The sequence below is a fragment of the Arvicola amphibius genome, chromosome 10, assembly GCF_903992535.2.
Source record: "Arvicola amphibius chromosome 10, mArvAmp1.2, whole genome shotgun sequence".
NCBI lineage: Eukaryota > Metazoa > Chordata > Mammalia > Rodentia > Cricetidae > Arvicola > Arvicola amphibius.
In genome coordinates this window covers 20,380,907-20,393,198 of record NC_052056.1, presented here as the reverse complement: position 1 = coordinate 20,393,198, position 12,292 = coordinate 20,380,907, and the positions used below count along the sequence as shown (strand labels likewise).

The window sequence follows — 12,292 nt, the reverse complement described above, 5'->3', positions numbered from 1 at the left end:
TCCTTTTTGACTTTTGTAATAGTTAATGGGGCTTAAATAAGGACAAAGTGACTTGTTCCTCTCCTTTGCCCCAATCATCCTCTGGCTATCACTCTGTGCTCCTCATACACAAAGCCCCACAACTATATTCTGTGTATGAGGTCAACCCTAGTAAGCAAGGACGATCACAGTCCTTGCTGAACTGCTGTCCTTAATGTGTACAGGCGCATTTGTAAGCTGAGTGAAGTAGGTCATCAGAATCTTGGGGGACAAATTAGCTGTAATGCCTAGTGCATAATACAGCACGTTAAAGGCAGCCTTGCAGTCTTAACTCTTAGTCTCTTTTCCAGCTTTGGTAGATTTAGAAGAATCTGATATTCCAAGCACAGCCTAATCTCCCCAGAAGTACAGCTGTGTGTTGCTTGCTATCTTGGGAGGAGATGTGTTTTTGCACAGGTCTACTGAAACGCAGCACAAGAGAAATGCCATTTTAACACATTTCAAGGGAGAGGGAAGTGCGCTCTTTTTGCAGCAGTGGAATTTTGTCAGAGTGGATATGTTATATAGTAATCAAACAGATAAATAGAAGTGGAATTTGCAATGGAAGGAAATGCTAACACGTTCACATCTCTATAATATAATTTTCAAGAGCTCCGAAACTTTACGTATGTTAGAAACTATTCTTATCTCACAGTTCACTTTTGGGGGATATCTAGACCACTTTCAGAATTTTTCACTTTCTATAGTGAAAGATGATCAAATTGGATGGAAATATTGGGGCCAACGTCTGTTGAATCTTCCAGACGAAACTCATGCTGACATCGAATCTCTCTGTAAGATAATAAAAGGTAGAAAGAGATGAGAACATTCAGAAGTGATTAGCTCGTGAAGGTTCTTCCTCTGGATGGACGGACTCGCCCACAGAGGACCAGATTAATAGTTATGGGTTATCTGAAGACATGCCCAGGTGTTTCTGTCTCTTGCATGAGCCTGTGTGCCATCCTACAGAGAGCACACTGGCCACCCCTCACCAGCTAGAACACCCTTACCGGATTCAGCCCCTAAGATGGACTTCTTAGCCTCCACATCTGTAAGAAATAAACGTGTTGGTGAATTACTAGTCTCAGGTACTCTATTGTAGCAACATCAAACAGATGGTGACAGACGCTTTCTTAATGATGAGCAGAAGGCGACAACTGGAGATAGGGTGAGGTTATGAACTCTTAAAACCCACCTGCAATGACACCTTTCCTCTGGTAAGACTACCCTCCTAAACCACCCTGAACACTGTCACCAACTGGGAACAAGTGTTCAAATCCGAGAGTTGCAGGGGAACCTTTCTCATTCTCATTAAAGCGTCACGTCTTCTGATTGCTTTAAAAAAAAAAAAAACCCAGAAAACTTGATATAAAAAAATTAAAAGTTTATCTAAGTGGGCTTTTAATTCTTACAAAAAAAATGAAAAAAAAAAAAACTACAAGACTTTGAAACAAGAAGAGATTAATGTTTTTCCTAAGTAGCTGGACCTAGAACCAAAAGCTTACTGCATGGTATCATTTCATTCCACTGACCATTGTTGCATTTAGATGTGTGTTCTATTTCCTAACTGCAACTGCTTCTGTGGGGACCTAGGGCATGAGGTTGCTCTGAATTTCCTTTGAGCAAGCATGTTCTGCTTTGTTTGCACAGACGAGTAGATGGTAAGTAGTATTTGTTCACTGAGGGGTTGACTCAGTCTGTTGCCCTTTTTTTTTGTCCCTTGAGCAGATATGGTGAAACCAAAGCATCGTGATTTGGAGGTTGCCCAAAGGCATTTTTCTCATTTGCAAGATATGGCTACCATGGCAATAGGAGAAGATAAATCACTCATGGGTGGGCAGACCTGAGGCTTTCCTTAAGACATCCCACTGGAGCTCCTTTTCCTTCTACCTATTCGGAGTCTCTTAGTCATTCAGGTTAGTTTTTCTGGAGGTTTCTGTTGTTTCTACAATAGATTTAAAGAAACAAACACGCTAACAAACTAACAAAAAACAGATGTGTCTTCACATTTCAAAGAAGTCTGAAAATTTCTAATCCTGTCCAGCTGGCGCACCCTCCCCCACGATCTGATCTGTAGGGAAGGATACGAAGATAAGCAGCAGAGAGACCTCGACGTGTTGTGAAAGAAAGGAAATAGTCTTGATGATTAATAGAAATTTGGTTATATAGATTAGAATGTAGATTGACACCAGTGGGTACATTTTAACCTTTAGGTTTTACTCTGGGCTTGGTAGATAATGTAAGAACTACCAGCAGCTTCCAGCTTGCTCCTAAAAATAATCTACTGAAGTAAGTTCTGAGAAATGCAGGAAATGGTGAGACAACTGGTCTACATGCCGAGGAACAAAAGGGTTTCTTATAGCCTGGCCTGGTCAAAAAAAAGTGAGAGAGAGAGGGGGGGGGAGAGGAGAGAGGAGAGAAGAGAAGAGAAGAGAAGAGAAGAGAAGAGAAGAGAAGAGAAGAGAAGAGAAGAGAAGAGAAGAGAAGAGAAGAGAAGAGAAGAGAAGAGAAAAAAGAAAGAAAAGCCGCTGGTTGGGGCAGGTTCCAAAGGCATATCCAGGTATATTCTTGGGTGGGGATCAAGCCTGTGCCTTTCGGGTGAGAGAGTTGCTAATCTCTGAGCAGGTGGGTGAACACTGAGTTACACTCAGGATTTTCCATATCATCGCCCTTGAACTTTTCTCCTGATGCCCGTTGCAGACTGCAAATTCTTTCTAGGCCCTTTCTTAAGTGGTGTAAGCCAGGCATCACTTTTGAACTGCGAGTGTAATTTATAATTCTGCTCACGCTATGTAAATCAGGACACTGGGCCAAATGCAAGCCGTGGGTTCTTTATATGGAGGGCCAGCTCCTAGAACACTCAGTGGTTGCTTCCACGTCAGTTAGTAAAGTTAAGAAGAAAACACAAAAAGGGACCTTTCATGTGCATCAAAGGCCTTTTCTGAACTGTTAAAAGGAAAGAAAGAATATTTTCCATATTTTAATTGCAGCCTTGAAAAATATCAGAATATATATCACATTCTTTTAAAAATGGTATGTTAAAGTCACTGTATTAGAATGTGAACTGTTCCATGGTAACTGTACTGTATAATTTTAACTTCTTTAAGAAGTTGCAGCATGCTGACTATAACCTGACTTTGTAAAATATGATCCTAGAAGCTAGGAAAGAAAGTAAGTACAAATGCTCAGAACAGGGAAATACCCAGCCACTGTTTTCCACTGCTGAACTGCAGACTCAGAGCTGAGTGAGGCTCAGCAGCAACACTGTAAGATTTAGTCTTTGTACTCAAAGAACTAAGAAGAAGGTTGTGACATATAAACATTTGCACACACACACACGCACACACACGCACACACACACATACACACACACACACTCACACATACTCACACACGCACACACACTCACACACGCACAGGTACATCCATATACCATAATGAAACCATAAGAAAGTAACTATAGATTTGAAATGAAATGGGATGAATCTCATTTCCAAGAGAACCTGAAATCAAACTTGAGGGTGAGTATCATTCAGAAGATGATGGGCACAGGGCAAACAACACCAATAACAATGAAGGCATAATAAACAGATCCTGGGTGCATCCTGAATTCTAGGTACCTTCCCATATCATATGTTATCTCCCAAATTTAGATGAACTAAGTAAAGAATCATTAAACACCAAGTCAGTGAGGCTGAAAAATGTTACAGCTAGTGAGTGATACATCCAGGATTCAGGATAGAAAGGGCTCACTGTGAAGTCTATACTCATATCAAGTAAAGAGCAACAGGGTGCATCCACAAAACACTCCTGCATCTAAGGCTCTGGGGAAATTGCAGAAGAACGGATAGAGAAGTTGTAAGAGCCAAAGGATCAGTCAGTTTGTTGTGACGTTGTGTCTCCTAGTAATGTCGGAAGCTACACCCATAAAGTCTCTCCAAAACAATAGACTAAACATAAACTTAATGAGAATGATTCCAGCAAAAATGGAAAATTGGACAGAGAAAAGCCCACAAAGTTTCAACTCTATACAAATTACTATAGGCACAGAGGAAAGTTGGGAATAGGAGATGCAAACTTCCCCAGGGAAGAGCACACCATTTGGTTGTCCAGTGCCAAGTGTTCAGGCCTGAAAACATACATGTAGGTAGCATTACATGGACTGAATAAGTTAGATTTAGGAATATATATATATATATATATATATGCATGTAATAACAATTAATGAATGAAAAAATAGGCCATATTGGCTAACTCTTACATATTAATTTAACCCATTTCTATTAATCTGGGTATTGCCATGTGGCAGTGGCTTACTGGCAAAGTTTCGGCATGTCTGAGTTTGGCAGCGGCTCCATGGCTTCTCTCTGACTCTGCCCTTCTTTCTTCCAGCATTCCGCCTAGCTTCTCCCCACCTAACTCTGTTCTACCCTACCAGGCCAAGCCAGTTTCTTTATTCATTAACCAATAAAAGCAACACATAGACAAAAGGACCCCCCACACCATATAAGAGAAATTTAAGGGAAGAAAGGTAAGGGAGAAATATAATTAGATTATAATCTTTCCTTGCCCACGCGCGTAAGTATGTGTGATGATCATAATAAAATGGTATTTTTAATGAGAAAAAATCACAATCAAAGGGATGGAAATTTTGTAGGGTGGTTACATAAAAAGAAGTTTGCATAATAAAAGCAGTAAATTTGAAAGAAGCTAAATAATGAAGTGATTTGACTGGTAGAATAGAATCTTAGGTTCTAGGACTCAGTAGGCAACAACTCAAGGTCCTCGGCTAAAGCTACAATTTTGACAATGTTAAATGGTTTGGACATCGTGCAGATTTATTGAGCACTGTTTTCTTTCTATCACAGAACACACACTCCTTTACCCTATTCTTGTATAAGATCTGGTAGAAAGGGTGTGCTTCATAAGTATCCACTTCCCACTCTTTGGGAACCCTAGACCCCTCCCTTCATCTCTTCCTTTAGAAAATATAAGTCAATGGCCTAATCTCTTCTTTATTGTCCTTTCTTTCAAATCCTTTCAAATTCAGAGTTTTCACGGTGCCTTCTTTGTTTGCACCTTTATATATCATGTGTTTATTTCCTTACTTTCTGTGGTACTGATGATGGAACCCAAGCCTGTGCACATGTAAAGCAATGGCTCTACTCCTGAGCTATGTAGTCCCTGTCCTACATCTTTATTTGAGAGCACCAGATGAAGCCTGAACCAAAGGGTCATTGCAACTCCATCAAGGATAATCAGCCTTCAAGGAAAGGCATTTCTATCAGCATTGAGTGGAACGAACATCACATTTTGAAGTAGAAAAAGACATTCAAACAATTGTCTGGGTATTTCTGAACTTTAAGATGAAGAAAGTTTACAATAATAGTGGGATTGTTTCTGACCTTGTAAAGTCTACAAGGAGAAAAGTACTCTGGGAAAGAAAGGGAAAATGGTAGAAAACCTATCAGTAAAGAGGTATATAAAATACAGGAGGTTCCAACATTGTTTTGTCAAATAATTTCACTGTAGTTCTATTGCAGAAGAAGGTCACAAAGAAATAGAAATAATAACCACTGATAAGGTGTTCCTGTCCAGTTCAGAACTGAGACCCACTGAGTGTATGATAAGCTGGAAGGTATATCTTTTTTCTACATTCAGAGAACCTCACCTCAGATAATCAAAGATTGTTGTGGTAGTAGTGTTTTTTAACAAGAATGTCCCCATAGCTAATGCATTTGAAGGCTCAATCATCAGGGAGTGGCACTATTTGAGAAGAATTAAAAGGTGTGTTCTTGTGGGAGGAAGTATGTCACTGGGAGTGAGTGGGTTTGAGATTTCAAAAAATCCAAGCCAGACCTAGTGTTGCCCTCTTCCTATGGATCTACATGGAGAACTCTCAGCTACTTCCCTAGAACCATATCTGTTTGCAGGCTGCCATGCTCCTTGCCATGATGATAATAGACTAAACCTTTGAAACTGTAAGCCAGCCCTAATTAAATGCTATCTTTCATAAGATTTCCCTCGGTCATGGAGTCTCTTCATAGCAATTAAACACGAAGACAGCAGTCAATTTTAATTCATGGCAAAAATAAATGCAGAGTTAGTACCAAAAAGAAATTTCAAGTGAAAATTAGTGGTTGTGGAGTTGGGTGATTATGTTGAGCAATAATTATTTGATTGAACTTTGTGCTCTATCTTAATAGTTCAAGATTAGAAAATATTTACCTCAGTTTCTGCTCCTCTTTTAAGGCAACAGTGTATTTTCTCTAAAGAGAAAACCTAAATGTTGTGAAGGAATGAGAATTTGTCTAGAATCATAGGGGAAATCGATGGCACACTATAAAAACTGCTAAGGCACAGCAATCTTAGAAACATACTTTTCTCCATCCCTCTTTGCCTTTAGTATTACAATACCTCTGCCTTGTTATTTTACTTTTCTTCATTTATTTCCTTCAGCGTTTCAATCTGTAGACCCGGCGCTACAACTCCTCAATATCATCCTACTTCCTGGTCCCTGGATGTCCCTACCATTGGCTCAATATTATAACTCCTCAATGTCATCTTAATGCTGGTCCCCGGATGTCCATACCATTGGCTCAATATTATAACTCCTCAATATCATCCTACTTCCTGGTCCCTGGATGTTTCTACCATTGATTCAACACTATAAGTCCTCAATGTCATCTTACTTCCTGGTCCTTGGATATCCCTACCGTTGACCCAGTTCTCCATGCTGGCATTTACATTGGCAGTGACCTTTCTGTCTTCCTTCCTCATCCTTTCTCTTCTGTGTCATGGGTGCATGTGAATGTGTACCAGAAGAAACCAAAGAGAATGGACAATTTCAAAAATAGGGTTTTCAGAATTACTGAGCTAGTATTGGTTTTAAGTTCTTACTCATTAAACAATAACTAAGGATTTAAAGGAGTAATTATGCTTGTTTCATTGAACAATTCGACCTGTTTAATTTCTTTCATTGAACAATTATGTTTGTTTCATTTGTTCCATATTATCGCAAACCATAAATTGAATAAACCTTGCATGGCTCATCTGTAGGCTTGGGTGGTTACAGGGTATATAAGCTACTATCAGTTTTCTTCTTCGTCTTAATCTCATCTGCTCTTCAAGCTGCAGTAGCCCATGTTTGCACTTGGTTAAATCTACCTGCAGCAGGTGGCAGGATCTGGGATTGAGAGGCAAGTGGAGTGAAGACGTGGTGTAAATCAAGGTTCAATTGCTCTATTCTGTCTGGAATAATTGAGGCTAAACATGGAGGCCAGGCCTGCAGTTCTAGGTGTCCTGAGTGTGCTGCCAAAGCATCTGACTGCATTGCTTTCAGGGCAAAGGTAATTAGGCATTCTGGAGGAGTCCCGCTACGTTTCAGATTGAGCAAATCCCAAACAGGTGCCGCCTTAATTCACGGCTTTGGAAAGCGGCTCTGAGGAGGCAGCTGTGAGCACTGAAACATGTCAAAAGCAGATCGGAAGCAGAGTCTGCCACAGGAAGGAGCATGTCCCAAGAGCCAAAAGTACAGTCTCGCAGTACCTAAAACACCGTTGGCATGGAAACATAGAAATGCATGCTGTGGTCTTTTGTATCTCCTTGCCATTCTGCCATGAATCCAAGTGATACCTGGAAGGACAAGCACAGAGATACAGAGGTGTATGGACCATCCACACATGATGCTGAATGTAAAACCTTAAAGGGGAAAAAAAATCAATGTTTCTGAAAGATTTAGAATTTTTTAAACTTCTCTTCTTAGGATCAGCTTTCTGTTATGGGGCAAAATACCTTAAGTTACCAACATATGAATATTTATTTTGGCTCATGGTTTTACAGGTTTCAACACATGACCAGCTAGCCCCACTGGGTTCAGGACAAGGCAGAATAGCATGGTGATGAGAGTGAATGACAAAAAAGGATGCTGATGTCATAGTGACAGGGAAGCAATAATTGGAAAGCAGAGAAGGATCCAGATCCCATCTATAGCTTCCCAAAGATTACCTGTACTTTCCTACTTGCTCTAAGTAGACCCCCAGCTTGTGCAGTTGTTACCACTGTACAATAATACCATTAGATAACAACCAAGACTCTAACCCCATAGCCCTGGGAAACATTCCAGACCCAAATCATAATGTTTAGATAAAGGTCAGGTTGAATCCTCTTGTCATTAAAGCTAGCAAAACTATAGTAAGGGTGAGGGAAAGCAATGACCATAGAAACTGGATATTTTATCTTATTTTCTTGATTACTTTTTCCCCACAGTGATGGGGATTGAACCCAGGTCTTCACACATGCGGGGTGAGCTCTCTGCCACTGAGCTACTCACCCAGCCCTTCCTGGCAATTTGATTTATGCACCAATAATGAGTTTGGAAACTATGTCATCGTGAAAGTTAGGAAAAAAACAAAAGGAAGAAAAGTAGGAGAAAAAATGAAGGAAGTAGAGAGAGAAAACGAGAGGAACACAGAGGGAGGGGAAAACCTAAGAAAAAAGAAGAGAGCTGTAAGTATTGGCAATATAAACTTCAACCCTGGCTTTCAAAATAGCCGTTTTAAAGCCTGAGACCTGGGAAAGCTAAGTGGTGGTAAGAGCCTCTCTGGAGTTTTTGGTGTGACTGCGATTATAGAAGGTTACAGGGGAATCATGGGATTTTGTTGCTTGGTACCCAGATAAGGGTGACTCCAGGCCTGACCCATTGCTGAACGAGAGCTTGCTAGACACACGGGCATTTTTAAACATGGAAAGAAAAGTGAGAAGAGAATGAATTACCATCTGAACTAATTTCAACTGCTCCTAAAACAGAGTTTTTAAGTGTTGAAAAGTTAACTCCTTGGTGGCCTCAGACCCTTCAAGCAAAGCTTCAAGGAGGGCTCATTTCATCTTTGTTCATTCCTAAGCACAGTACTGCGGTCACGATTCCACTGGGTTCCAGAAGACAAAGCATATTTACTGATCAATACTGAACATAACTCAGCAATTTAGATTGTGGCTCAACTGGCCCTGTGAACTTGAAAATTTCAGGAGCCTAACATTTAATTTATAGGTGGCCTTAAGTGGGTTCCCTTTTCTAGAATCCTGTCACTTTCTTTAAATAACTAAACTTTCAGACAGACTGAGTATCAGTTACTGGACAGCTAAGGACAGTGTGTTTATTTGGGAAGTACTTGAATGTGCCCTTAAATTGCTTTGACTTCCAGTTGCGAAGATACCCATCTCGGCTATTCCAGTTTAGACAGCGATGCACAGAAACAGGGGTCCCCATCGGTTAACTCTGATGTCCCTGAAAGGCTGAACACAAAGTGAAAAAGAAATCAGGAGAGGAGGGGGAGAGGTGGGAGCGAAAAGAGAATAGCGAAAGGAACAAAAACAAAGAAATTGATTTGGTCGGGAGAGGTAGCGTGGCACCCACCAGACACTTCCTTATGCGGTATTTAATGGCAGATAGTCCAGGATTGCCGTCTCTAAGTGTGACCATAGATACTGTTCTACCTCCACAAGGGCCACTCTTAAAGAGAAGAGGAGCCCTCCCCAGGGAAGGGCAAGCTCACGCACGGGAGGAGGATTTCAAATCGGCACAGATCCCCACCCCCATGGCAGAAACAAGGGGGTGGGGGGGGGAGAGATCTGTTTTTAAAGCTCCATTAACAAAGAACTTCGCTCAAGAAGGATCTGTTAATAAGTAATGAAACAAAGTGGCTGGTTATGGAGATGAAATGCCCCTGTGTCGAGGTACAAAGTTCAGACGGCAAAGTGCCTCTGTCACCCTGTCGCTAACCCCACCGCAGCCTTAGAACCTCTGGTTCAAAGTGTGTCTTGCTGCCTTCCTGTTACTAGGCTGCCGAGTGCAAGGTCCAGCCCTGGGTCAGAGTTCAGCGTCTGAGGCTCGGATGACTGCCTTCTTTGTCTTGCTTGGGCCAGCTTTCCCCTAAGCCACATACGGCTTATTTAAGACGATTAATACAAACAACTGACAGATTACTTCCCCTAGATCCTCGCATTTATCCTTTATAAGGAAGCTTAAACAGTCCCTAACGGCAGTTTCTTGATAATTTCTGTGGACAAAAAGCAACTAATGTCAGGGCACACGAAAGGATAAGAAAATCTATTCCTAAGGAAGAACTATCTGCCTAGCAGATGTATAAAAATGGAGATCCTTTGAAGTAAAGAACTTGCCCGAAAAAATTTCAAGAAGGCTCAAATAATTTGCTCCTTAACCACCTAGGGTCCCATAAATGCTCCATTAAACCTTTAAAATTGAGCTAATACTTGTGAACTCACAGAGACCGGGACAGCATGCTCCCTGAGTTCAAGCCAGGCAATGGGAAACTGGGAAGTGGGCACAAAGCCCCACACCTAACGAAGAAGCTGCTAGCAGCTGTTATCGGCACTGGGGAGGAGAGGGAAACTCGGTTTCTTTCAGGGCAATGACTTTAGGTATAGCCGCCACACTCTGGGGTGGGGCCTATGCTCGGCAGCAGCTGGCCAACACAAAAAGGACTCCATGTTTAGAAAGAACATGAAATTGGGTGGGTAGAGAGATGGGGGAAGATATGGGAAGAATTGGGAAAAAAAGGGAAGAATATGATCAAAACATATTAAATCAAAGTCTCAAAAATAAAAACATTTAAAACTAAAATTAAGCTATCTTTTCCTCATATGTCCATTTATTAGAGTTCTTTCCCGTTTGATTGTTGTTGTTTATGTTTATTTTCTGGAGAAGTAGAAACTTACCCTGTCGAACAGTTTCCATGCTTTGACCCGATCCTGGGGAGAGTTTCAGAACGTTGGTAAAACATTAATCACTATTCCCATTTTGCAGGTGAGGAAACAGAGAACCTGGCATTGCATTAACGCAAGGGGCAGTGGAGCCCACGCCACCCATTTCGCTCTCCGCTTCCACGGACCTCCTTAGCGCCGTGCTGTCTTCGATGTTTTGACACCAATTTTCTTTAAATTGATGTAGTTCTTAGTCCCTCTTCAAATTTACAGTAGCGAGCTGAGTTAAAATAAAACACAGGAGGCAGGCCGTTGGGGAAATGTGACTTGAAAGAGCACTTCAGGTAAGAGTTCAGGGCACTCGGTGTGACTCCAGGCTGGCCTCATGCCAGGCCCTTGTGATTCAGGCTCCGTCTTCTGGCCACAGGTGCCGGGAGAGCAGAATTTTAGCTTAGCTGCCCAGTGGGTCGCTTAGGGCGTTGCTCTTTGCAGTGATAGCCTGGATTAATATTTTACCTCAAAAAGGAATTGTGCCCGTGGGTGATATACCAGTGCCCCACGGGCCTAGAATCGAGAATTCTACTTGATTTCCACCCGAGAAAAAGTTTAGGTTTTTTTTTTTTTCTATTTTGTTTCTCTTAGAGTATAGCTTGAAAAATCATCAATAGGTTTCTTTCCTATGGCAGATATATATAGGCATATTTATAAATTACACACACATGTTAAACCAATGCTTCAGTTACTTACTGAATTATTCATTCATGATGCTGACATATATAAACATCTTTACAGTTATTTACTGGGACCACACTGTGCCATCAAGAAGGCATGCATACAAATTCATACATGCCTTAGTATTTGCCCTCACAATACTTGGCTTGTAGTAGAAAGAAAAGGGGAAAACGCATGTAGCTGGTGACACCAGAGCCACAAGCAATGTGCAAATGGGCAGGAAAGGGCAAGGGTAGTGGCTGAATGTCAGTTCAGGGCCAAGCGCAAGAATGGGTATTTGATCTTTGTAGAGGCCTTTAATCCGCACAGTCCCGTCGGGAGGAGTCAAATGCTCTCTCCATTTTACAGATAATCACACTCAAACCCAGGGCGCTTAGGACACCGGACTAAAGCCACACAGCTTGTAAAGAACACAAGTTTGTGAACTTAGTCTCCACCTGAAATGCGCACAGCAGATGGGAAAGGCAAGCTGGGAAAGGAGAGAAATGTATTCTTAGGAAGGAAGACAGCAGGGTTTTCATCTTAGCGTCAACAGAGAGATGGAACGGAGCTTCCGAGAGAGGGCTGATGTTTAAGAACAGGGCCATGGGGGTCAGAAACAAAGATCAGAGACTGTTACTACCTGATAAAAAGATGTGGGAAGCAGGGGAAGAGCTACAGGTGGTATGAAGACCCAGTCCTGTATCCGGAGGTGGTGGACAGGAAGGATTGAGCAAACTGAATGAGATATATGTCTGGTATCACCTTGCACTGGCTCTCTCTGAACGACCTACACAAGAGGGTGCGCTTTCTCATGCCTTAGATACATGCTGGAGTGTGA

The 12,292-nt window shown here is 41.6% G+C and overlaps 1 long non-coding RNA gene across 1 annotated transcript; it reads right to left on the bottom strand.

Moving 5' to 3' along the window:
* Positions 1-6,958: 6,958 nt before the first annotated feature.
* On the bottom strand, positions 6,959-11,195 carry LOC119825251. The gene is made up of 2 exons (XR_005287196.1): positions 10,756-11,195; positions 6,959-7,653 (listed from the first exon to the last, which is right to left on the bottom strand). It is a non-coding gene; the product is annotated as an uncharacterized LOC119825251 (long non-coding RNA).
* Between the last annotated feature and the right edge of the window lie 1,097 nt (positions 11,196-12,292).